Source organism: Macaca fascicularis, chromosome 16 (assembly GCF_037993035.2).
Source record: "Macaca fascicularis isolate 582-1 chromosome 16, T2T-MFA8v1.1".
Classification (NCBI taxonomy): Eukaryota; Metazoa; Chordata; class Mammalia; order Primates; family Cercopithecidae; genus Macaca; species Macaca fascicularis.
In genome coordinates this window covers 77,611,830-77,638,609 of record NC_088390.1, presented here as the reverse complement: position 1 = coordinate 77,638,609, position 26,780 = coordinate 77,611,830, and the positions used below count along the sequence as shown (strand labels likewise).

At 39.2% G+C, this 26,780-nt stretch overlaps 1 long non-coding RNA gene and 2 other non-coding genes across 3 annotated transcripts in view; 2 read left to right on the top strand and 1 right to left on the bottom strand.

Moving 5' to 3' along the window:
- LOC135967892 (uncharacterized) overlaps positions 1–26,780 on the top strand; it is a 614,855-nt gene that overhangs the window by 172,091 nt on the left and 415,984 nt on the right. The gene's annotated exons all lie outside the window — the stretch shown is intronic.
- LOC123569570 (U6 spliceosomal RNA) lies at positions 13,188–13,295 on the bottom strand. Its single transcript, XR_010582352.1, has one exon. It is a non-coding gene; the product is annotated as a U6 spliceosomal RNA (small nuclear RNA).
- Positions 26,007–26,066, top strand: LOC123569602 (U7 small nuclear RNA). The gene has a single exon (XR_006693418.1). It is a non-coding gene; the product is annotated as a U7 small nuclear RNA (small nuclear RNA).

Genomic DNA, 26,780 nt, shown 5'->3' with positions numbered 1-26,780 from the left:
TATTTTAGTAGAGACGGGGTTTCACCATGTTGCCCAGGCTGGTATGGAACTCCTGAACTCAGTCAATCCACCCACCTCGGCCTCCCAAAGTGCTAGTATTACAGGCGTGAGCCACCGCGCCCAGCCCCATTCGTGTCCTTTAAAATATCCTTCATAATAAACCTGTAAACATGTTAACCTGAGTTCTATGAGCCACCCTGGCAAATTAATCAACCCAAAGAAGGGCTTGTGGGAACCCCGGTGAAGCCTGTCAGTCAGAAGTTCCAGAGGCCCAGACTTGTGACTGGGCAAGAGGAGGAAAGTGGTCCTGTGAGACTGTGCCCTCATCTTGTGGGAACTGATGCTATCTTCAAGAGGATGGTGTTGGAGCTGAACTGGAGGACACCCAGCTGGTGTCTGCTGCTTGGTGTTCGGGGAAAATCCCCCACACCTTTGATCATAAAAGTCTTCTTCTGTGTTGATCATCGTTGTGGTGGTAAAGCGGTGTCATTGTCTGGAGTAAAAATACCTGAGGTTCATTGTCCCACGCCAAGGGGATTGAGGATGCCGACACACAGAAGAAGTGAGTTTAGGAGCAGAGGTTTAATAGGCAACAGAAAGGGAAAAGAGAACAGCTCTCTCTCTTGCCAGAGAGAGGGGCGCCTGAATGAGACTTCCGGCCTGCAGCAGAGGGCACTGGAATTTAGTCAGGTTTGAGGAGGTGGTGTCTGATTTACACAGGGCCCAAAGATTGGCTGGACCAGGTGTGACGTTTATAACCCAAAGGGCAGCTGGCTGCCCCACCCTAATCCTCTTATTAGGCAACTGGGCTTTCCATTTGGCTGGTGCCATGTTGTCTGCTCCCTACTTTACACGTGGTTGGAAAGCAAAAGGGAAGATGGAGCCGCCATTTTGAACATGCCTAGTCTCAGGTAGCCTTATCCTATTGGCACAACTGCCAGCATTCAGCCATGCAAGCTTCCAGCTTGCTCGTGTCTGCCTGCAGCTCGATATTACAGGCTGCTCTTTGTTAGAAAAGAAAATGATTTGGGTAATGCTTTTCATTAAAAGGAAAACCTAACCGAGGACTTCCTTACCTTCACTATCTGCCTAAATAATTTCTTTTTAACTCCTGTGTCAGTGGTGTGAGAGCAGAGGAAACACACAGTTGGAAAGAGCTTTCCTGAAACAGTCGGCTTAGGCTTCCATAACCAAATACCACAGACAGAATGGACTTAAACAACAGGAATTTATTTTCTCACAGTTTTGGAGGCTGGGTGTCTAAGACCAAGCTGGCAGCAGAGGTGGTTTCCTTTGATTGCCAAAGGGAAGTATCTATTCCAAGCCTCTTTCCTTAACCTGCAGATGGCCACACTGTTGCTACCTTTTACAACATGATCATTTCTTCATGCACACACATCTGGTGTCTCTCCATGTGTCCCACTGTCCTCTTCTTATAATGACACCAATTCAGATTGGATTAAGAAACACCCTAATGGCCTTATTTTAATTTAATAATTTTTATTTTTGCCAGGAATTAAACTTTTTATTGGTACAATTCAGATTTTCTGAGAATAGCATAGAGACGCCCAGACACATAGATGTATTATAAATAATATATGTATATGTAAAATGAGCCAGCCCTTTCTTCTTCCTGCCCCATCTCTTCTTGTCTATCCCCAGCCCCAATCCAAAACAAGTTGGGCTCCTGGTTGCAGTTCCCTGAGTGCTAAAACAAAATTTCCTGTCTCCAAATACAGTCATATGTTGACATACTAGGAGTTAGGACTTCAACCTCCAGTAGGAATTTTGGGAGAAACCTGCTTTAGATCATAACAAGGGAGTGGTAATAAGAACATATATTTTGTATAATTTGTATTTAAAAAATCAATTTAAGCCAGGTGCATTGGCCCATGCCTGTAATCCCAGCACTTTGGGAGGCCGAGATGGGCAGATCACTGAGGCCAGGAGTTCGAGATAAGACTCACCAACATGGTGAAACCCTATCTCTACTAAAAATACAAAATTTATATGGGCATGGTGGTGCATGCCTGTAATCCCAGCCACTCGGGAGGCTGAGGCAGGAGAATCGCTTGAACCTGGGAGGTGGAGGTTGCAGTGAGCTGAAATCACACCACTGCACTCCAGCCTGGATGCCAGAGCAAGACTTCATCTCAAAAATAAATACATAAATAAAAAATCAATTCAGTTCTTTACAGTGACTTTTATTTTTCAACAAGAATTACTGAGAGTCTGCTGTATCCCAGGCATTTTTCTAGGTTCTGGAACCACAGTGATGAACAAGGCAATTACTTAGCAAGAGAGAAACGTACAGTCTACCAATGAATAAAAATATACAATTCTATGTAGTGATACATGGTATGAAAACAATTAACAAAGGGCCATGGTGCTCGTGGTAGAATGGGGGGAGAGTGACAATTAGATAATGAAATCTACGAAGAGCTCTCTGAAAAAGTGATGTTTTAGTAGTCGTAAAAGAAATGAGGTGGCAGATTTGCCCATATCTAAAAGAAGATTACAGAGTCAAAGAACAGCAAGAGGGAAGTCTCTGAGGAAGGAAGGATAAGCTTGACACACTCAAGGGACGGAGAGAAAGTCAATGTGAGTGGACCAGTCTGCAAAGAGAAAAATGGTTGGAGATGAGGAGTTAACAGGGGCCAGATCATGTCGAATCTTGAAGGCTATGAGATAGATTTGCAGTTTATTTGTGGTTTATTCTAAATACAATGTAAGGTATTGGGGGAATTACAGAGGAGGGACATAATCTGATTTAAATTTTTAATAGATGACATAACTAGACTTTTGAACAAGTATGACTAGTAACAAAATCTACTGTCTTTGTACGTTATTCTCAGTCTATTTTATTTTTTTATTGTTAGATAAGGTCTCACTCTGTCACCCAGGCTGGAGTGCAGTGGCACAATCAGGGCTCACTGCAGCCTCAATCTCCTGGGCTCAAGTGAGTCTCCTGCCTTAGCCTCCCATATAGCTGGGAACATAGGCATGGGCCACCACACTTGGCTAATTATTTTTTCTTTTATTTTCTATAGAGACAAAGTCTCATTTTGTTGCCCAGGCTGACCTTGAACTCCTGGACTCGAGCAATCCTCCTGTCTCAGCCTCCCAAAGTGTTGATATTACAGATGTGAGCCACTGCGCCGGGCCAATTCCCACCATCTCTTTAAAGCCTAGTCAATGGGAATAGTTTTACCCTCATCCTGGAGGAAAACTCTGGCAGGCCACAGCTTTCCTGCTCACTGTTTGGTCATAGACGGTTCTATAATTACCTTAAATTGCAAACAGAGTTTCACTTCAGGAAAGCGTACAGCCCTGTGTAATAATCCAAATCCCGATTTTCACTCCGTGTTCATTTCTACTCTGTCTCCCCGTGCTGGCACCCTATGGGAAGCTGAATTGGAAAAGGGGCAATATTGACTTATCTCCCCTGACCTGCACCTTCACATAGCTATGGCAGGTGGATGAGACTTGGTTGGGAGCTTCGAGTTCTTTGGGCCTTATACAGGGACTTTTTCTCGTGAGATACGGTTGTGTTTCCTGTATTTCCTATGACAGAGATGTTTACACTTCTATTCTTGGTAATCTTTGGACATTCTTGCCAGGCTCCTGGGCATCTGGAAGTCCATATCTGGTTTCTTTCTGCTGAAGGTTTCTTTTTCCCCTGGAGACTCTATTGGACAAGGGGCAAAGACTCAAATTCTCTTTCTCTTGGACTCTTGCTTAGAATGAGTGAGGGAGATGCAAGATCCTTGCAGCAAGGTGTTCAGGTTTTCTTTTGAAAAACTACATGTGAGGGTTTGTCTCACACTCGCTTTGGTACCTGATGTTAATGTCTCAGCCAAACGGAGACAGAGAGTCTATGTCTTACATACGTCATGTGACTCCAGTCGCTGTGTGAAGACTGCTCCGTATGGGAACAAGAGTGGAAGGAGAAAGAGAGGTGGACAGCATTAGCAGTTTGGGTGAGACACAGTGACTGCTTGGAAGGAGACGGTGATGAATAGAAATATTTGGGATGTCTTGAGGATAGAGCTGTAAACACATATATCGACTTGTCTATCGAGAATGGCCAGTGAGAAAGAGAAATGAAAGCTGACTTTGAACTTTTTGGCTTAAGTCCGCAAACAGAAAAAATAAATATCATTTTCTGAGAAGCATGAAACTGCGGAATATAGCATCTAGGGTGTGGAAGAGGGTGTGTGATAAAAAGATTTATGAATCAATTGTTCTGTGTATTTTAAGTTTTAGAGCTGGATTTATGAGTTTAGAGTTCAGGGAAGGTTCAGGACTAGAGCTATAAATTTTGAACTCATCAGCAGATAGATGATTTTTAAATCCATAGGATTGAATGAGATTACTTAGGGGAAAAAAGTGTATTTAGCAAAGAGGAGACATTCTATGGCTGAGTCCTTTGGACTCTGATGTTTAGAGTTGGATAAGACACACTGTAGTGAGGATCATAGAAGGAGAAGATATGTTCATTGTGTTCAGAGAGATGAATAAAGTTATAAGTGAGAGTGGCATGTGGAACCACCAAAGTCCAGTAAAGAGAAGCCAGGTGATTCATTTTTGGATTTGGCAAGGAGCTGTTGGTGATCTTCATAAGAGTGGTTTCAGGGCAGTGTAAAAGCAAATGGCCTAAAGACAGAGAGAGAGAAAAAACAGAACAATGTGTGTTGAGTCAATTGCACATTTTATCATTATTTTCTTTATTTTTATCCATACTCCTGATAAAAAATGTTAAATAAGAAAGGTAAAAGAGCCAAAACAAAACAAAACAAAACAAAAAAACAAGAAAAAGAACTGTATGGTCTGTTATCTTCCCTCCTAGGTGACAAGAAATAAGGTTTCATTATATTATCAGTACTTTTTGCCTTCGTGGTGAAAACAACCAAGTGCTAAGAAAGAATTCTGGCAAAATTACTTCGAGTCCTTGCTACCGCAGGACTTCTTTTGTTTTGTGTTTCTTTTTAAAAAAAATTAATTAATAACTCTATACATCTACTAGAATGATACAAATCTGAAGTACTGACAATACCAAATGCTAGTGAGGATTTGGAGGAATGGAAGCTCTCATTTGTTTCTACTGGGAATGCAAACTGGTACCATTACTTTGGAAGACAGTTTGGCAGTTTCCTGCAAGACTAAATATACTCTTGTCCTATGAGCTGACAACTGCACTCCTTGGTATTAAGGCAAATAAGTTGGAAACTTATATCCATATAAAAACCTATACTCTGATGTTCATAGCAGCTTTATTCATAATTGCCAAAACTTAAAAGCAACTAAGGTGTCTCTCGGTAGGAAGGTGAATAAATAAACTGTGGTACATCGAGCCAATGGAATATTATTCAATGCTGAAAATAAATGAAGTATCAAGTCATGAAAAGACATAGAAAAATTTAAGTACATATTATTAAATGAAAGAATCTAAGGTGAAAGGATACATATTATATGATTCCAACCAGATGACATTCTGGAAACGGCAAAACCATACAGACAGTAAAAGATCAGTTGTTGCAAGGGCTGAGAAGGCATAGCCAGGTAAACAGGTGGAGCGTGGAGGATGTTTAGGGCAGTGAGGACTATGCTGGTTTGTAATATAATGGTACAATAATGGTGGATACGTGTCATTGTATGTTTTTCCATATCCAGAGAATGTATAAATAACACAAAGTGAATTATAATGTAAACTGTGGAATTTGGGTGTTAATAATGCATCAGTGTATTAGTACATCTGCTCATCAAATGTACCACTCTGATGGAGGTTGTTGATAATAGGGTTGGCTGTGCCTACATGGGGATAAGGGGCAAATGGAAACTCTCTATGCTTACCTTCAATTTTGCTGCGGACCTAAAACTGCTCTAAAAAATGAAGACTTAAAAATAATTAGTAGTATTTAAGTAATTAGTAGTTGGAGCAAATTCAACTACTGAATGCTCAGTAATGCTCAGATTACTGAAATATAAGCATTCATTCTGGGCTTGCTCAATTTTAGGAGTAAATGTAGAGACGGGGTTTCACTGTGTTAGCCGTTTTTATATGATTCTCAGTGCAGCAGACCTCACATGGCATACTTGTTCTTCCTGATACCATTTCTTCTGAGACAATCTGTTTACTAATTAATTTTACTTATTTCTGCGGAACACAGAAGCCATGGCATACATTTTGTGTTCAGTGACTCAAGAAATGGCTTAATCTGCTAGGCTCGGTGGCTCACGCCTGTAATCCCGCACTTTGGGAGGTCGAGACGGGTGGATCACGAGATCAGGAGATAGAGACCATCCTGGCTAACACCGTGAAACCCCGTCTCTACTAAAAATACAAAAAAAATTAGCTGGGCGAGGTGGCGGGCGCCTGTAGTCCCAGCTACTCGGGAGGCTGAGGCAGGAGAATGGCGTGAACCCGGCAGGCGGAGCTTGCAGTGAGCTGAGATCGTGCCACTGCACTCCAGCCTGGGCGACAGAGTGAGACTCCGTCTCAAAAAAAAAAAAAAAAAAAAAAGAAAAAAAGAAATGGCTTAATCATTGCATTCACATATTTGGAGTCCATTGCAGTGTTTCTTTTTTCTCTGAGTAAAGACAGTGTGTATATACATATATATTTATATGTCTAATATGAAGATTATTATATATATGCTGAAGTAGACTCTATTTTCAGATAGAAAGAGCCATATATGTGTGTATATATATATAGAGAGAGAGCGCGCCATATATATGTGTGTGTATGTGTGTGTGTGTGTGTGTGTGTGTGTGTATGGGGGGGGAGAGAGAGAGAGAGATCAATATCTATACAGATATCTGTATATTTCCAAAGTACGCTGGGGAAATCCACTCTTAAAGGGTGTCTTTGTGCTGCTATAACAAAATGCCATATACTGGATAATTTTAAGACAATTAAAATGTATTTCTCATAGTTCTAGACACTGGGTGGTCCGAGATCAAGGAACTGGCGTTTGGTCTCTGGTAAGGGCCCTCTCCTGTGTTTCACAGGAGAGAATGAGGAAGAGCAAGAGGGCCAAACCATGTATGAAGCCTTCCTTATAAAGGCCTTAATCTTATTTACCAGGGCACTTCCCTTATGACCAGTCACCACCCAAAGACCACACTTCTTGAGACATTTACATTACGGATTGAGTTTCAGCATGAATATTGGAGGGGACACCCTCATTCAAACCACAGCAAAGGGAGCTAGGGATTATGCAGATGATATCTTCCATCCTTGTTGTGTTATCTGGACTCCTCTAGTACTTATCCATGTCTTCTAGAATTAATTGCTTCTGCTGCCTTCCTTTTCTGTGCTCCATCTCTGCGAACAGGCTTTGCTTCCTTCAAACACATCATATGTTTTTTTTCCTAAAATCCTAAATGCTCTTCCTGCTGCCCGAAAGACTCCCTGGCTAGTCATTACCTTGGCCAACACGTATTCAGTGTTGAATCTCCAGGTAAAAGCCAACTTCTTAAGTAAGTTTTCCAAGACCCTATTGTAGTCAGTTAATTATCTGTCCTTTTTAATATCTACTTTTAGATTTAAACTCTGTGCAGGCTGGTTTGTGTATTGTTGCATTCCAAAGGCCTTGCACAATGCCTGTCATATAGTAGGTGTTCAATAATATTTATTGAACCAATAGTCAGCGCCAAGCACTCAGAAATACTGCCTAGAGAGGTCACAGCAAGAAAATTGACAGGCCCACCATCATTTCCCATTATCTATGCTCAGGATCTTTGCAGCTATACTCAATCACACATGCATTGGAAATTAATTTTCTTAGCACTTACTGTTAGAAATCAAGATCTAAACATATACACTACCAAAGTTCTGCTTTTGAAAGGTCGTTTTCCAGGTAGAATTTTCTTCACAAATTGACCATTGCTGAGTCTAATAAAAATAATTTATCTATTTTGGAGTTCAGCTTATAAAAGTTTCTGAAATCCAACAGATTTCAGCCATTTCTCGAATACTACAGATGTCTTGTTTTAAAAAAAATTACAACACCATATGTGCCCTGTTCCCCTGAGTATGTTTCAGGGAAGTTTTAGCAGTTAAAGTAGGTTTTTTCTTTCTTTTGAAACCTAGCATGTGGATTTAGTGCTTATTAAAGTGAGAGACTGAGCATGGTGGCTTGATTTAGGATTTGAAAAGGAAGCTGCACTAAAAGCTTCCCTTCAGATCTCTGCCAAGAGCCCTTCCCTGAACAATTCTCATGCTGAAAATTGTTGATATATTCCTTGGATACATTGTTGTCCATCTTTTTGCCATGTGGTCACGTAGGCATATGGAAGCTTACACCGTCATTATTCCTTTCAAGAAGGCTGTGTTCAAATGCTATGCTAAATAAGAGCCTATTGAAAAGATGGATATGTTTACTATTTGAATCATTCATTCTCTCTTTCCATGACACAAACCTTCTGAAACTACCAAATGCAAGCCTTTAATTTTTAAAAATCCAAATTGTGTGGCAGAGTACACCCAACTATTAAAAACATAAACCCAGTAGCCACAGACATGTCGTTGTGCAAACAAACCTGTGTGTGAAGTCTGACATTGGCTGGCTGCTCCATGTGACTAAGACAATATCCCCCTGAAAATGACCTCAATTAGTCCCTGTTGAGGAAAACATTACTCTAATTGTTTTTCATGACATCAGAATTTATTAGCTAGAGATGAAACATTTTCCCAAACAGTTTAAAAAATATATTCAGAGAGAATGCTAAAAATAATGATGATATTTGATCTTCTGGTACTGTTGGACAAAAATATCCAAGGACGCAATACCAAAACAAGACTCAGGAGAGGCCAGACTCTGCAGCTGCAATGAGGCCCTCGTTCATGGGATGCTTACAGTCCCTGCATTTGCATGGCTATGAAGGGGGGCTAAAAGGTTTCACCAAGGGCCTAGCACTAAAATTATGAGGTGCCATCATTCCAAACCAGGTGTTGGCAAACCACGTGCCCACAGGCCAAATCTGGCCCACTGCCAGCGTTTATAAATAAAGTTTTATTAGAACACCACTGCACTACATTGACAAGGTAGGCATTGTCAATGGCTGCTTTTGCACTACAATGGTTGTTGAGTAGATGAGAGAGAGACTGCTTGACCTCACAAACCTGAAAATATTTGTTCATCTACACCTTTATGGAAACAGTTCATTGACCCTGTTTCTAGACTAAGAATGGCCCTTCTTTCAAATTATGTTCTTGGTTCACTGAGTTCTATTCTCCTTGTTATGAGGTAAAAAGTGATAGCTCACATGAGGTGGAGTGGAGATGCAGAAGCTCATTCAAATGGATTAAAGAGGAAAGCGTGGATATGGAGATGGTGGTAGCCACTATAAATGCTGCCAAAAATTGCTACATGGATTATTTTTGACATATATAGGGATCAACAATGAGGCTAAGATAGTTGGTATATACAGTATGGATTGTGGGTAAAAAGAGACATGGTTAAAAAAAGGGGTTAGTGAGTCAAGAACATCTGCTGCCCATCCATCCTTATCGGACTCTCCTTCTTTTATCCCATACCATGGCTGTTCACCACCCAATCGAGATTCATCTCTATTACCATGGTAACAAGTTGGGGACACTGCTTTTTAAAGTTATTCTGATTCCCTGGTACATATAATACAGGCATTTTACCTTTTATAACTTCACCACTGAAAGACTGCCCAAGATTTTAATAGCCTAGGATTCCTTCCTATCTTTTTATGCACGTATGTATGTATTTACCTAAACAGAGTAGTATATTTATGAGTCGAGTTTTACTACATTAATATATATTGGACATTCAACAGCTTTAAAATTAATCTCCTGTATCATTTATATTCACAAAATGTAGATGGTTTTTCAGGGAAAATGTTAGGTAGTAGGGACACTCATTTTTGTGTATAACCCCAAAACATACTTACCAATGTTTTCAATATTTTTTAATAGGTAGATCAAAGTCTAATTATATGAGACTAATATAAAATGATCAAAGATGGTGAAGAATGAGGGTGCCATTTACTAATTATAGGTAAACTATTTAGCCTTCCTTAATCTCAGTTCCCCTACTTAACTCAGCGTTGTATACCAATAGCAATTGGCTATTCCCTATATGCAAAATATTTGCTGTACACAAATAAATGAGACAATTGATGTAGCATGCTTGGAATAAAGTGAAAGATGTTAACATACTATTATTAGCTGTATTTTATTACAATTATCAGGTCACTTTCACAACTCTAAAGTTCAGCCATATGACAAGAAAAGAACCTCGGGATATTTGCCACGTAATTGTGCGTCAGTCTAAATGGAACATTTCCCACCAAAAGTGAAAATAGCTCAGTCTGGCGTTTCTCTGGGTTGGGAAGGAAAAAAACAATCATTTGTCAAAGACACTATTTTATGAGGATTTAACTGGGCACAAATTGAATTTGTGGCTTGGCCAGGGAAAGAAATATTTGCAAAACATCTCAAAGATGACAGCGATATCCACATTGCCACTGGTAGCAGTTTAAAAATGATAACATTATGCTGCCACATATTTCTGAGAAAATAGTTAGTATTTAAGGGACAGTTTTCCTATTCAATACATTTCTCCTTAACCGAAAATTCTTGAGTCTTTCAGAAGCATGTTAACTCTTTCACAGTGCCATGTCGGAAATTCTTTCTCTACAAAATTAAATGGTATTCAATAGCAGAACTCTGATTTTTTTTTTCTGCTTCCAGTTTGAGGCTTGAATGAGCCTCTCAAATACTTCATTCCAATGTCATATCAAGTTTGTCTTTAAAGAGATCTTCCTTGTCGAAAACAGTATACTTAGTAAAGTTCAATAATTAAAATGCAGGTGTATTTTCTTTGACTTATTTCATAAATTATGTGTGTATGAGAAAAAATATAGACTGAGAAAAATATTTCTTGCCATTTCTACTATTAGTGAGATGTGCACAACTGAGGCCGAAATTGAACAAAACCTTATAATTATTCTAGTCAAGTTCAAATGAAGGTTGCTCAGGGGGAGTACCATCTAAATGGATCTTAATTTACCGGAACTGGTTTCCTCAGGCCTTTTGTTCTCATGATATTTAGTGTGCGACCTATTCACAGTGATTGGACAATACAATATTTTGAAATAATCCATCACACACAGGTGTGCCAAGATGTATTTGAAATGCATAGGACACTTCCTAGAAAAAACAAAAGGTGTTTTGTACAGATGACATCTGACCACATATCAACTTTGATATGCATCCAAGTGAATCCAACAACATTGCCTACTTTCTCCTAAACCTTTGGAGATGACTATTCTTCCTTTTTTAAAGAAGCATAAATAAAAGTGTTTTCCTCATCTTAACAATACCTGCTACAATATGGATGGACCTCAAACACATTATGCTAAATGAAAAAAAAAAGGCAGATGCAAAAAGTCACATATAACCCAAGTTTTTTTATACAAAATATCCAGAATAGGCAAATCTGTAGAGACAAAAAATAGATTAGTGTTTGCCTGACGCTGGGGGTAGGAGCAAAAATTGATCAGAAAGGGTTATGAGGAATCATTTTTGTGTGGGCGGGGGGAGAACAATGAAAATGTCCTAAAATTGGACTGTTGTGATGGTTGTGTAATATTCTACATTTACTAAAAATAAATTGTACTTGTTTAGGAAAAGGACTTGATATTTATTAAGTACTTACCTGAGCCAGGAACAATACTAAGCACTTTATCTCTTCACTTTAATACCCCAAACAACCATCTTCAACAGGCTCTTTTATCCCTACAAGAAATTGGAGCTCAGAGAGCCATTGTGCCCATGGTCTCACAGAAAACTGAGAGGCAGAGACAGTATTTCCACTTGGATGTGCTCGTGTCCAACGTTGTAGTTTGCATTGAAGACTCAGTTCTATGGCATAGGAAAAAGCAGGTAGCAAATTGGTTTCAGAATTCAGTTTAATATATATTGATTGGCTACTCTGTGTTTAGCATTTTAGTACCTTTAGGAGAGAGAAGGTTTAAAAGAAATACATGATGGCTTCTGCCCTCAATGAGTTAGCACTTTGGAAGAATAGAAAACAATTTAAAAGTTCCGCAAGACCAGTAAGTGCTTCCAGAGATCAGAGGATAATGGTCATTGTCAGTGGCAGGGGCAGTTAGTAAAGAAGTGACATTTGTAAAGGAGATGCCTAATTTCTGGCACATAAATACAGACTAAAGCTGCCCCATGGAGGAACAGAACCAAATCAAAGCCAGGTCAGAGCCAAATCGAAGGTGGCAGCAAAGTGTGTTGGCACAAGTGAAACCAAAACAGATTTATTAGATAGAATATCTGGTGGTGACTGCATTGGAAGGAGAGACTGGAGAAATAAAGATCAAGTAGGAATGTATTTCTGAAAAGAGGTAGCAGGGTATTTGACTCCATGAGAACAAACGGTAAAATCATGGATATTTTTCCAATATAGGAAAGGCAGGCTAAATATTTATTATTTTATATCAATTTATTCAATTTCATTCTTTTCATACCCTGCAAGAGAGGACCCTAATTGATAGGAAAACTGAGTCTTAGAAATTATTGTGATTTGCCCAATATCACACACAGATGAAGCTGAAGACTTTACCTCTTAGCTCCAAATCTAGGGCACTTTATAGCTAGTGTTGTAAAATCAAAGGGCTCTAGGAGTCAGGCTGGCATTGTAAATGAGAGAAGCTTATTAGATAAAGGGGCAAAAAAAGGTAGTGTAAACATGATGAGAAATGGCAACTGATATTTTACCTTATTTTCCAGGAGTAATAGGGAATAGTGGAGACTGGTGAGTGCCTCATTTTAAAGGGAAATTGCTAGCAGTTTCCAAAAGGAGAAGCTTTAGATTATTAATTGCGAAAGCCAAAACATGTAGGAGTCATTCTTGACTTTTCACTTTTTCTATCACCCTAAAGCCAAATCCTGGACACTCTCTCTTCAAAAATATAACCAAAATGTGATCAGTTCCTTACAGTGCTTTCACTACCTCCAACACATCATCATGTCTTTCACTTAAAATATTGCCATGTCCTCCCAGCTATGCTCCCTAATCTTACTCTTGATTATCAAGAGCTTCTCAGACTTTGTTTGCAGCTTTATCAAAAGGCACCATCAAAAAAGTGAAAATGCCAGCATAGACTGGGAGGAAATACGTATTTTTATTTATTTATTTATTTTAATGGAACATTTCACAAATTTGCATGTCATCCTTGCACAGGAGCCATGCTAATCTTCTCTGTATTGTTTCTTTTTTTAAAAAAAAATATTTCAATAGGTTTTTAGGGAACAGGTAGTATTTGGTTACATAAATAAGTTTCTTATTGGTGATTTCTGAAATTGTGGTGCACCCATCACCAGAAGAGTGTACAGTGTACCCAATTTGTAGTCTTTTAACTCCACCCTTTCCCCCTGAGTCCTCAAAGTCCAATGTATCATTGCTATGCCTTTGCATCCTCATAGCCCAGCTCCCACATATGAGTGAGAATATAGGGCTTGATTTTCCATTCCTGAGTTATTTCACTTAGAATAACAGTCTCCAATTCCACCCAGGTTGCTGTGAATGACATTATTTCTTTCCTTTTCATGGCTGAGTAGTATTTTATGGCATATACATATATATATGTATATATATATATATATATATATACACACACACACCCCACATTTTCTTTTTTTTTTGTTATACTTTAAGATCTAGGGTACATGTGCACAACTTGCAGATTTGTTACATAGGTATACATGTAACATGTTGGTTTGCTGCACCCATCAACTCGTCATTTACATTAGGTATTTCTCCTGATGCTATCCCTCCTCCAGCCACCAATAGGCCCCGGTGTGTGATGTTCCCCTCCCTGTGTCTGTGCATTCTCATTGTTAGACTCCCACTTATGAGTGAGAACGCAATATACCACACTTTCTTTATCTCATTGTTTGATGGGCATTTGGACTGGTTGCATATTTTTGCAATTGCACATTGTGCTGCTATAAACATGTGTATGCAAGTATCCTTTTTGTATAATGACTTCTTTTCCTCTGGGTAGATACCTAGTTGTGGGATGGCTGAATCAAATGGTAGATCTACTTTTAGATCTTTAAGGACTCTCCACACTGTTTTCCATAGTGGTTGTACTAGTTTATATTCCCACCAACAGTGTAAAAGTGTTCCCTTTTCATGGTATCCATGCCAACATCTATTATTTTTTAATTTGTTTATTATGGCCATTCTTGCAGAAGTGAGGTGGTATCGCACTGCGGTTTTGATTTGCGTTTCCCTGATCATTAGTGATGTTGAGCATTTTTCCATATGCTTGTTGGCCATTTGTATATCTTCTTTTGGGAATTGTCTATTCATGTCCTTAGCCCATTTTTTGATGGTGTTGTTTTGTCTTGCTGATTTATTTGAGTTCTTTGTAGCTTTTGGATATTAGTCCTTTGTCTGATGTATAGATTGTGAAGATTTTCTCCCCCCCTGTAGGTTGTCTGTTAATTCTGCTGATGATTTCTTTTGTTGTGCAGAAGCTTTTTTAATTAAGTCCCATCCATTTATCTTTTTGTTGCCTTTGCTTTTAGGTTCTTGTTTATGAAGTCTTTGCCTAAGCCAACGTCTAGAAGGTTTTTCTGATGTCATCTTCTAGAATATTTGTGGTTTCAGGTCTTAGACTCAAGTCTTTGATGCATCTCGAGTTGAGTTTTTATAAGGTGAGAGATAAGAATCCAGTTTCATTCTTCTACATGTGGCTCACCAATTATCCCAGCACTATTTGTTGAATAGGGTGTCCATTCCTCGCTTCTTTTTCATTTGCTTTGTCAAAGATTAGTTGCCTGTAAGTATTTGGCTTTTTTTCTGGGTTCTCTCTTCTGTTTCATTGGTCTATGTGCCTATTTTTATACCATACTCTTTTTGGTGACTATGGTCTTATAGTATAGTATGAAGTTGGGTAATGTGATGCCTCCAGATTTGTTCTTTATAATTAGTCTTGGCTATGTGGCTCTTTTTGGTTCCATATGACTATTAGGATTGTTTTTTCTAGTTCTGTGAAGAATGATGATAGTATTTTGATGGGAATTGCATTGAATTTGTATATTGCTTTTGGCAGGATGGTAATTTTTACAATATCGAATCTACCTATCCATGAGCATGGGATGTATTTCCATTTGTTTGTGTCATCTATGATTTCTTTCAGGCGTGTTTTGTAGTTTTCCTTGTAGAGGTCTTTCATGTCCTTGGTTAGGTATATTTCCAAATATTATTTTATTTTATTTGCAGCTATTGTGAAAGGGGGCTGAGTTCTTAATTTGATTCTCAGCTTGGTCACTGTTGGTGTATAGCAGAGCTACTGATTTGTGTGCATTAATTTTGTATCCGGAAACTTTGCTGAATTTATTACCAGCTCTAGGAGCTTTATGGATAAGTCTTTAGGATTTTCTGGTATTCAGTCGTATCATCAGCAATCAGGGACAGTTTGACTTCCTCTTTACCAATTTGGATACCCTTTATTTCTTCCTTTTGTCTGATTGCTCTGGTTAGGACTTCCAGTACTATGTTGAGTAGAGTGGTGAAATGGGCTTCCTTGTCTTGTTCCAGTTCTCAGAGGGTATGCTTGCAACTTTTGCCCATTCAGGATAATGTTGGCTGTGGGTTTGTCGTGGATGGCTTTTATTACCTTAATAAATGCTGATTTCACTGAGGGTTTTAATCATAAAGAGATGTTGGATTTTGTCAAATGCTTTTTCTGCATCTATTGAGATGATCATGTGATTTTTTTAAAAAAAATTCTGTTTATGTGCTCTATCACATTTATTGACTGTATCCCTGCATCCCTGATATGAAACCCACTTGATCATAGTGGATTATCTTTTTGATATGCTATTGGATTTGGTTTGCTAGTATTTTCTTGAGGATTTTTGCATCTGTGTTCATCAGGGATATTGGTCTGTCATTTCCTTTTTGTTGCTGTTGTCATGTCTTGCCCTGGTTGTGATATTAGGCTGATACTGGCTTCATAGAATGATTTAGGCAGGAATTCCCTCTTTCTCCATCTTTTGGAATAGTGTCAGTAGGATTGGTCCCAATATTTCTTTGAATGTCTGATATAATTCAGCTGCAAATTCGTCTGGTCCTGGACTTTTTTTTTGTTGACCTTTTTTTTTTGAGATGGAATTTCGCTTTTGTTGCCCAGGCTGGAGTGCAATGATGTCATCTTGGCTCACTGCAACCTCCGCCTCCTGGGTTCAAGCAATTCTTCTGCCTCAGCCTCCTGGGTAGCTAGGATTACAGGTGCCCGCCACCATTCCCAGCTAATTTTTTGTATTTTTAGTAGAGACAGAGTTTCACCATGTTGGCTGGGCTGGTCTCAAACTCCTGACTTTAGGTGATCCACCTGCCTCAGCTTCCCAACATGCTGGGATTACAGGTGTGAGCCACCATGCCTGGCCTTGTTGGCAGTTTTCAAATTACCATTTCAATCTCACTGCTTGTTATTGGTCTGTTCAGAGATTCTATATCTTTCTAGTTTAATCTAGGAGGGTTGTATATTTCCAGGAATCTATCCATCTCCTCTAGGTTTTCTAGTTTATGCACATAAAGGTGTTCATAGTAGCCTTGAATAATCTTTTGTATTTCTGTGGTATCGGTTATAATATCTCCCATTTCATTTGATTGAGCTTATTTGGATCTTTTCTCTTGGTTAATCTCGCTAATGATCTATCAATTTTATTTATCTTTACAAAGAACCAGCTTTTTGTTTCATTTATCTTTTGTCATTATTTGTTTGTTTGTTTCCATTTCATTTAGTTTTGGTCTGATCTTTGTTATTTCTTTTCTTCTGCTGAGTTTGGGTTTGGATTGTTCTTGTTTCTTCAGTTCCATGAGGTGTGACCTTAGATTGTGTATTTGTGCTCTTTCTGACTTTTTGATGTAGGCATTTAATGCTATGAACTTTCACCTTAGCACTGCTTTTGCTGTATCCCAGAGGTTTTGATAGGTGTCACTATTATTGTTCAGTTCAAAGAATTTTAAATTTTCCATCGTGCCTTCACTGTTGACCCAATGATCATTCAGGAACAGGTTATTTAATTTCCATGTATTTGCATGGTTTTGAGGGTTCCTTTTGGAGTTGATTTCCAATTGTATTCCACTGTAGCCTAAGAGAGTACTTGATATAATTTTGATTTTCTTGAATCTACTGCGACTTGTTTTATGACCTATCGTATGGTCTATTTTGGAGACTCTTGCATGTGCTGATGTAATAGAATGTACATTCCGCAGTTGTTGGGTGGAAGGTTCTGTAAATGTCTGTTAAGTCCATTTGTTGTAGGGGACAGTTGAAGTTCATTATTTCTTTGTTGACTTTCTGTTTTGATTACCTGTCCAGCGCTATCACTGGAGTATTAAAGTCCCCCACTAATATTGTGTTGCCATCTATCTCATTTTCTAGGTTTAGTTGTAATTTTGTATAAATTTGGGAGTTCCAGTGTTGGTGAATATACATTTAGAATTGTGATATTTTCCTGTTGAACTAGTCTTTTTATCATTATACAGTGTCCCTCTTTGTCTTTTTAAATTGCTATTGCTTTCCAGTTTGTTTTGTCTGATAGAGAATAGCTACTCCTGCTCACTTTTGGTGCCTGTTCACATGGAATATCTTTTTCCACCCCTTTATCTTAAGTTTATGTGAGTCTTTATGTGTTAGGTGAGTCTCCTGAAGACAGCAGAAACTTGGTTGGTGGATTTTTCTCCAACCAATGAATTTCTCAGATGCTCTTTGAGCTTCTTGTATTTGGATGTCTAAATTTCTAGCAAGGTCAGGGAAGTTTTCCTCAATTATTCCCTTAAATATGTTTCCCAAATATGTTTTCTGCAATTTTATAACTTTTAAGTGGAACATTTAGGCCATTTAAATTCAATGTTAGTATTGGGATACAAAGAGTACTATTCTATTCATTGTGTTATTTGTTGCCTGAATACCTTTTTTTTTAAAATTGTGTTGTTGTTATATAGGTACTGTGAGATTTATACTTTAAGGTTCTATTTTGCTGCATGTTGAGGATTTGTTTCAAGATTTAGAGCTCATTTTATCAGTTCTTGTAGTGCTAGTTGGTAGTAGCAAATTCTCTCAGCATTTGTTTGTCTGGAAAAGACTCTATCCTTCCTTCATTTATGAAGCTTAGCATTGCTGGATACAAAATTCTTGGCTGATCATTGTTTTGCTGAAGGAGGCTAAAGATAGGACCCCAATGTCTTCTGGGTTGTAGGGTTTCTGCTGAGAAATCTACTGTTAATATGATAGGTGTTCCCTTATAGGTTAACTTATGCTTTTGCCTCACAGTTCTTAAGATTCTTTCCTTCATCTTGACTTTAGATAATTTGATGACTATATGCCTAGGTGATGATCTTTTGCAATGAATTTCTCAGGTGTTCTTTGAGCTTCTTGTATTTGGATGTCTAGCTCTCCAGCAAGGCGGGGGAAGTTTTTCTCAATTATTCTCTCAAATATGTTTTCCAAACATTTAGATTTCTCTACTTTCTCAGGAACACCAATTACTCTTAGGTTTGGACATTTAACATAGTCCCAAACTTCTTGAAGTCTTTGTTCATTTTTTTTTTTAAATTCTTTTTTCTTTGTCTTTGGCAAATTGGGTTAATTTGAAAGCCTTGTCTTTGTGCACTGAGGTTCTTTCTTCTGCTTGTTCGATTCTATTGCTGAGACTTTCCAGTGCATTTTACATTTCCCTTAGTATGTCCTTGATTTCCAGAAGTTGTGGTTGTTTTTTATTTATATGACCTATTTCACTGAAACATTTTCCTTTCATATTGTGTATCATGTTTTTGGTTTCTTTAAGTTGCACTTCATCTTTCTCCAGTGCCTCCTTGATTAGCTCACTAATTGACTTTCTGAATTCTTTTTCTGGCAATCCAGAGATTTCTTCTTGGTTTGGATCCGTTGCTGGTGACCTGGTATGACCTTTTGGGGGTGTTGAAGAACCTTGTTTTGTCATATTACCAGAATTGTTTTTCTGGTTCCTTCTCATTTGGGTAGACTAAGTTAGAAGGAAGATCTGGGATTTAAGGGCTGCTGTTCAGATTCGTTTGTCCTATGGGGTGCTCCTTTGATGTGGTGTTCTCCCCCTCCCTCTAGGAATGGGGCTTCCTGAAAGCAGAACTGTAGTAATTGTTTTTGCTCTTCTGGGTCTCGCCACCCGTTGGAGCTACCAGGCTCCGTGCTGGTACTAGGGAGTGTCTGCAAAGAGTCTTGTTATGTGATCCATCTTCAGGTCTTTCAGCCATGGATACCAGCACCTACTCTGGTGGAGGTAGCAGGTGAGTGACGTGGACTCTGTGAGGGTCCTTGGTTGTGTTTCTGTTTAGTGTGCTGGTTTTCCGTTGGTTGATCTCCAGCCAGAAGGTGGCGCTTTCAAAAATGCGTCAGCTGTCGACCTACAGGTAAGATGCAAACTTGCCCTATGGCCACTTGGTTAAGTATTCAGGTTTCTTAGGTGGTGGGCAGAGCCATAGAACTCCTTTGTCTTCAGCTATGGGGCGGAGGTGGGGGGAGGTGGATAAAGGTGGAAAAGAAAGACCACCAGGTATGGGCAGACATAAGCATGTCTGAGCTCAGCCTCTCCTTGGGCAGAGCTTGCTGTGGCTGCTGTAGGGGATGGGTTCTCAGTCCAATGGAGTTGTATTCCCAGGGGGATTATGGCTGCCTCTGCTGAGTCATACAGGTTTCCAGGGGAGCGGGGAAAAACCAGCAGTCACAGGCCTCACTCCACTCCCATGCAGCCCTCAGTCCTAAAGGCTGGTGTCATTCCCACCATGCCCCCGCAACAGCACCGAGTCTGTTTCCAGGCAGCCAGTGACCAGGGCTGAGAACTTGCCCCAGATCACGAGCCTACCGTTTGTGAAAGCAGGCGGACTCAGTTTTCCGGTATCTCAGGGAGCCAGCAGCGATGATCCAGTTCTTCAAAGGGTCTATGGATTATCTTGGCTTTCCTCATTTTTCCTCTGGCAGTTCTTGGAGCAAAAGTTCACAGTGTGAGTCTCCACACATTGCCCTGTCTATCTGAGCAGGAGCTACAAGCTAGTTCTGCCTGCTATCCACCATCTTCTTCTCTGTATCGTTTCAATTTTAGTATATGTGCTGCTGAAGCAAGCGTGAAGAAATATTTTTATTATATGAATTCAAAGAAGAAATAGCCAGAATTTATAGATTTAAAAAGCCCCATTGCTCAATAATAATAGAAGATAAACAACCCAATTAAAAATATAGACTGGGCTTGGTGGCTTATGCCTGTAATCCCAGCACTTTGGGAGGCCAAGGCGGGTAGATCACTTGAAGTCAGGAGTTTGAGACCAGCATGGCCAACATGGAGAAACCTGTCTCTACTAAAAATACAAAAATTAGTCTGGCGTGGTGGTGTGTGCCAATAGTCCCAGCTACTTGGGAGGCTGAGGCAGGAGAATCACTTGAATCTGGGAGGCAGAGGTTGCTGTGAGCCGAGACTGTGCCACTACACTCCAGCCTGGGTGACTGAGTGAGACACTGTCTCAAAAAAAAAAAAGCAACAAAAAAACATATATATACACACACACACACACACGTATAAGCAAAGGGTTGAACAAATACTTCACACTTAGGATATCCGAGAGCCCAAAGCTTATCAAAAGCATTATTAAGAAAATGCAAATTAAAACCACACTGAACTACCACTGCACACCCATCAGCATGATAATTTATAACACAGGAAAAATATTTGCATATGTATTTTCTATTGTTGTGTAAATAATATGACACATTATGCACCTGAAAACAATACATTTATTATCTCATAACTTCTGTGTGGCAGGAGTTTGAACATAGTTTAACTGGCTTTTCTGCTTTATGATCTCTTACAATGCTGGAGTTGATATTTCAGCCAGGGCTGGAATGCTCTCTGAAAGCTGACATGGAAAAGACCTGCCTCTAAGCTCACATGACAGAATTAAGCTCATTTGACAGAATTGAGTGTCTCTAGGCATGCTGGGTTATGGGCTTCAGTCACGCTTAATTCCTTGCATGTTGACCTCTCCAGCATAGCAGCTTGCTTCTTGAAGTATGCAGGCCAACAGGAAAATAGAGCCTACTATCAAGATGTAAGTTATAACTTTGTCTCACCTAAACATGGCAGTAGTGACGTCTCATCCCTTTTTCCCACCATTGATTAGAAACAAGTCATAGGTCTCACTGGCACTCAAAGGAAGGGGATTGATTGCCCAAGGGTATGAATACAAGGAGGTGAGGATTGTTAGGAATCATTTTAGGAATTGCCTACGGCCACATGGTTTGACAAAGGACTCATATCTAGAATAGTAATGAACTTCTCCATTCCATACAGCTCAATTAAAATATAGAAAACAGACTGAGAAGGGATTTCTCAAAGAAGATATCTCATAGTCAATAAGCATATGAAGAAGTGTTCTACATCATTAGTCATTAAGGAAATTCAAATGAAAACCACAAAGAGGTTCTACTACACACCCACCAGAATGGCTAAATTTAAGCGACTGACAATACTGACTATTGTCAAAGAAGTCGAGTGACTAGATCTCTCCTTGGAGCGCGTGGGAAAGTAAAATGACCCAACCACATTGGAAAACACTTTGGCAATTTCTGATAAAGTTAAACACACACCTACCCATGATCCAGCAGTTCCACTCATAGGTATTTCTTCTCTGAGAGAAATGAATACTGTACTTGTGTTCACACACACACACACACACTTGAGTTATTACAACTACAAACTAGAAAATGCCAAATGTCCATCAATAGGAGAATAGAACTTAAAAAGTGGTATATTTATATGAAACACTACACAGCAATTTTTAAGAAGAATAGGCTACTGATAAATACAACAAGAATGAATTTCAAAAAACAATGTGCTGAGCCAAAGAAGCCAGAAACAAAATTCATAATGAATAATTTCATTTTTGTGAAATTCAAGAGCAAGATATTTTATATATGGTGATGGAAGTCAGAAAAGTTGTTATTTCTGGGAGGGTTTGAGAGAGGGTTTTTGGTTCAGAAGGAGCACGTGGAAATTTTCTGGGTGTGATGGAAATAAATGTTCTCTATATTCATCTGGGTGGTGGTTGTACAGATGTATGCATAGGTAAATAGTCACTTAAGATTTATACATTTTCCTGTAAGTATATTTTAGCTCAAAGATTAAAACAGATTGGGAAACATACTTTGACGTGCTTTCAAATCACCTGGAGATCTGGTTAAAACGCACATTCTGATGTAGTAGACCTGGAATGGGCTTGAGATTTTGCATTACTAACCAGATGCCAGGTGATACGGATGCTTCTGGTAATGCTGGCTCAGTATGCAGCAGGGTCCTGAAATCTGTCTCTCACTGTTTACAATTGCTGCATAGCAAACAACCCAAACTCAGTGGTGTGAAATAATTATTGTATTATGCTAAAGATTTTGTAGGTCAGTGAATTGAACAGGGCACAACAGGGATGACCTGTCTTTTCTCTTTGAGGTATCATAGTATCTAAAGCCTCGATTGGGAAGAGTCAAATGCTGGCACCTGAAAGCTGGGGCTGGGATCACTTGAATGTGTCTTCTTCACTCACCTGGCTGGCACCTGGGCTGGGAGCATGTGAATGTTAGAACAACTCCCTGGGGTGACCACAGGGGGCCTTTCTATGGCCTTAGCTCTTATTTGAAGGCTCAGGGGTCTAAACATGAATGCTCTGAACAAATTTTTAAAGAAAGAGAGAGAGAAGAGAGAGATAAAAGAAAGGGAGGAAAGATGGAAGGAAGGGAGGAAGAAAGGAAGGAGGGAGGAAAAAGAAAGAAAAAGAAGGGAAGAATGAAAGGAAGGAAGAAAAGAGAGAGGAAAGACAGAGAAAGTGAAGAAAGGAGGAAAGGAGAGAAAGAAGAAAGGAAAAAGAGGAAAGAAAAAGACAAGGAAGGAGGGAAGGATGGAAAGAGGGAAGGAAGAAGAAAAGGAGAGAGAAAGAGAAGGGAGAAGAGAAGGAAGGAATGAAAAAGGAAGAGAAGAAGGGGAGAAAAGGAAGGAAGGAAGGAGGGAGGGAGGGGAAAGGGAAAGGGAGGGGAAGGGGAAGGGGAAGGGGGAAGGGGGTTGCATTGCCTTTTCTGACCTAGCCTTGACAGTCACAGAAAGTCACAAATTTCCCCAGATTTGAGTGAGAGGACACAGATTTTACTTCTCAATGAGAGACATGTCAGGGACACATTGTCAAAAAATATGTGGGATGAGAAACATTTTTATGGCCCTACTTGGAAAATACAATTTTCCACCTCCACAGAGCCTTAACACAAGTCTGATTAAGTTATGTATCTTCTCAAAATCCTGGACTGCCTTCCTATTTCACTCAATAAATCCCCAAACCTTTCCCAAAGCCTGTAAAGATCCAAATGATTGGCCTGGGGCTGCTTCTGTGTCTTTTGCCTGTTCTGATGTCACTCATCAGAGTATTGCCTAAGTACTCAGTGTAAAATAGATGCTCTGTCACTCTGTCATCAGTGCCTCGTGTGTTTTTCCTTTTGTTATTTGTGTGTTTATTGTTTCCCCACTTAGAAGGTAAGTTTCAGGAGAACAGCAGCTTTTTTTCTTGCTTGTTGTTGCATTAGAATGAAGAACCATGCCTAGAATACAATAAGTACTCAATACATTTGTCCAATGAGTGAATGAATGGTGCTATTTATTGGTATAGCAATCTTAGTTACTAATCTGTTGACTTCTACTTATGATAAATGAGATTAAGATTTCTGCTTCTCCATCCTCCCAACAGACACTTTTCTTCTCCCATTCTCTTAATGTATTTATATAACAATTTATTATTGTTGTTATTACATGCTTCTGATGTGTTATTTTCAACTTGAGGGTAGATCAGAATTGACTGCAATGCTTGTTAATTTTCAAAACTGCTGGACTCTACCCAGAGAGTTTTTGATTCAGTAGTTCTGGGGTGAGCCTGAGAATTTTCATTTTAATGAGTTCCCAGGTGATGGTGCTGATGACAACCATTTGTAATATTAATATAAACACTCAGACCTAATGTAAATACTGACATTGAGACTGAGCTTTTGGCATCTTTGTTTTTGTTGTTTTTGTTCCCTGATTTTCATATTGATTTGTTTCGTTTTGGCCTCTGAGTTTCATCTTGGAAGCTTTCTTCAGAAGATGCTTGGTGATTCCTGGGTGTACATTTATATTAAGGACTGAGGTGCTGGATAACATCTAGAAAAGTGTGTGTGTTTGGTGTTTTTCTGTATAGTGATTGGATGTCATCTTGGATTAAGTTCTTCTAAAGCAAGTGCTAAGAGAGAATTATTATGAAAGTGATCTATTAAGCAAACACTCTTGTGTCATTGTTAAGAGTGGGATTAGCGTGGCGGACAAGAGGAAGAAGGCAAGGAAGAGTAAGATTCCAGGCAAAATCCCAACTCCAGTCCAATGCTACAGGGGAACTCTGGGGTAGGGTATATGAGCTAGGCTCTCACACACCCTCTTCAGTCAGTCACTGGTTAAGTGTCACCTGAGGAAAAGGATAAGACATCTTTAGTTCTGTCTTTGGCATACAGGACAAAGAGGCTCCAGTAGCAAAAGTGCCCTTCGGATAGAGTCCCAGGTGCCAGCTCTTAGAAGCAAAAGCACACAAAGGCTTGGAGACAGATTTCCTGTTATGATAGAGGGCATCTGAAAGAACTGCAGGTGGTGGGGTTGGTAGAGGGGCACCAACAATGTTGGCTGCAGAGCTGCTGGGGGTTTTCTTTGGGGAGTTCTATAGGAATTTTGTCTGGGTGACGGTGGGGCTATTGGACTGGGCACATGTTTTGCAGGTCACACTGCAGACTTCCCTTTAGTCCCACTGTCCTCTATTGTGTCCAGAGTCCTAGAGTCTAGAGACTCACTGGTTCAATTTTTCCACCAAATAAATCTCTTATCTCCTGCTGGTATTGCCTGGGTTTAGTGGTTTAAGTCAGAGTTCAGCAGTTCAATAACTCAGTGGTTTTGAGGAGATAATAGGAAAACCTCCTCAACTCCAGAGGATATTGAGGGGATGAGGAAAAAAAAAAAAACAACAACTGTTATAGTGAGAGCCCTGACGTACATCATCTTTGACTCACCCAACATGGCTAAAGGTACATGTGTTTAGTGAAACAAGCTTAACAAAAGCTGAGGCTCGAAAGAGGAAATCCTAATCCGTGGCTTCATCCAGTTGTGACATGAACCCAGACCTGAACTTTTCCAGACATAGTCACCCTATTTTTTTTAACCTGAAAATCTATTTCAGGGCCTCAAAAGGTCAACTTGTAGGTGCCAATCATATTTAAAGATTCTACTGTGGTATATGAAGAATAAATCAGGAACTTAATCAATGATAGATATAGTGTTAGTCTGGCCATGTTAAAGATTGAAAACATGACTATTTCCTACATAGGAAGGTTATTACTCAGATTCTTCTATGAAATGTAGAGCTCTGATTGTCTTTGAAGGTTTATTTTCTTAACTTGACATTATTGACTTCTTGTATGAAAAAACCACTTATCCCAATATCTGGAAATTCTACTAGTTGATATTATTATTCCTTAAAATCATTAACATAATTTGTTCATTTAACCAAAGGATCTAATGGGCTTGAATTTGAACAAAAGATATGTATTAGATAGACAAATCAACATTATTGATATAGCAGTTTGCCATATTGAAAAGTATGAAGATTTGAATCAAAGTTACCAGCTATAAAATTTGGGCAATTGTGTACAAAATAGAAATAATACCTAGCTCACAATACAGCTGAACGAGACAATATCTGTAAAGCATGATGTACGTATAGTGCATAGCATGTTGTAGGTTTTTAACAAGTTTCGGTTCCCTTCTCTCCATTCACCCCAAATCTATCAGGAGCACTAATCTCTAACCATCTCCACGCTCTGATACAAAGTTTCCAGTGAAAAGCATTATACAAAGTATTTGGTAACAGCTCTTTTAGAATTTGTCTAGCAAGTTTTCTAGTCTGTACCCAAAAACCTCAATTAAAAAAGGAACAAAGTATGTAATTACCTCATAGTTCTCTAAGACATTATGTATCATTAAATATTATATACTATTCATAGCTGTTTTTATCCTTTTGTGTAATCCCAGCAATTGGGGTAAATATAGTGCAGTCAGTACAACTACAATAACACTTAACAGGGTTTAAATAATAACTTCGACATTTTAGGAAATAGTTACTAAAATGAGATAATGTTTCTTTTAAAAATTAGACCGCATTTAATAATGAGGATGTGATCATCCTATTTTGGGGGGAATTTATGAAAAACAAAATGATGAAATTGCCCTTTTCTGGTTATGTTTGTTGCTTTGTGTTGCCTTTCCTCTCTGCAACCTCCATGCTCTACAGCACTGGGGAAGCTACAGAGAACCAGGCAGCCAGGAGGACGGAACCAACTTCCCACTCTTAGAAATCACCCTCCACATCCGTGAGGACTCAAAGTAAAAGAAAAATGAAAAGTCCAGGATCAGCAGCAAGTCGTCACTCAGCAATCTTAGGGAGTTTTCACAGCATGAGAGGGAAGGAAGGGATAGTAGCCAAAATAGCCAATGAGTGATGATGAAGAACAGAGGGAGGGTTAAGGGATTACTGACCTCAAATAGAGAGTTGGTTGAATGAAGACAGGGCACAATTCAGAGGTTAAGATGTCTGAGAGTAGAACTGCTAGTTGTCCCATGAATTACTACTTTTTTA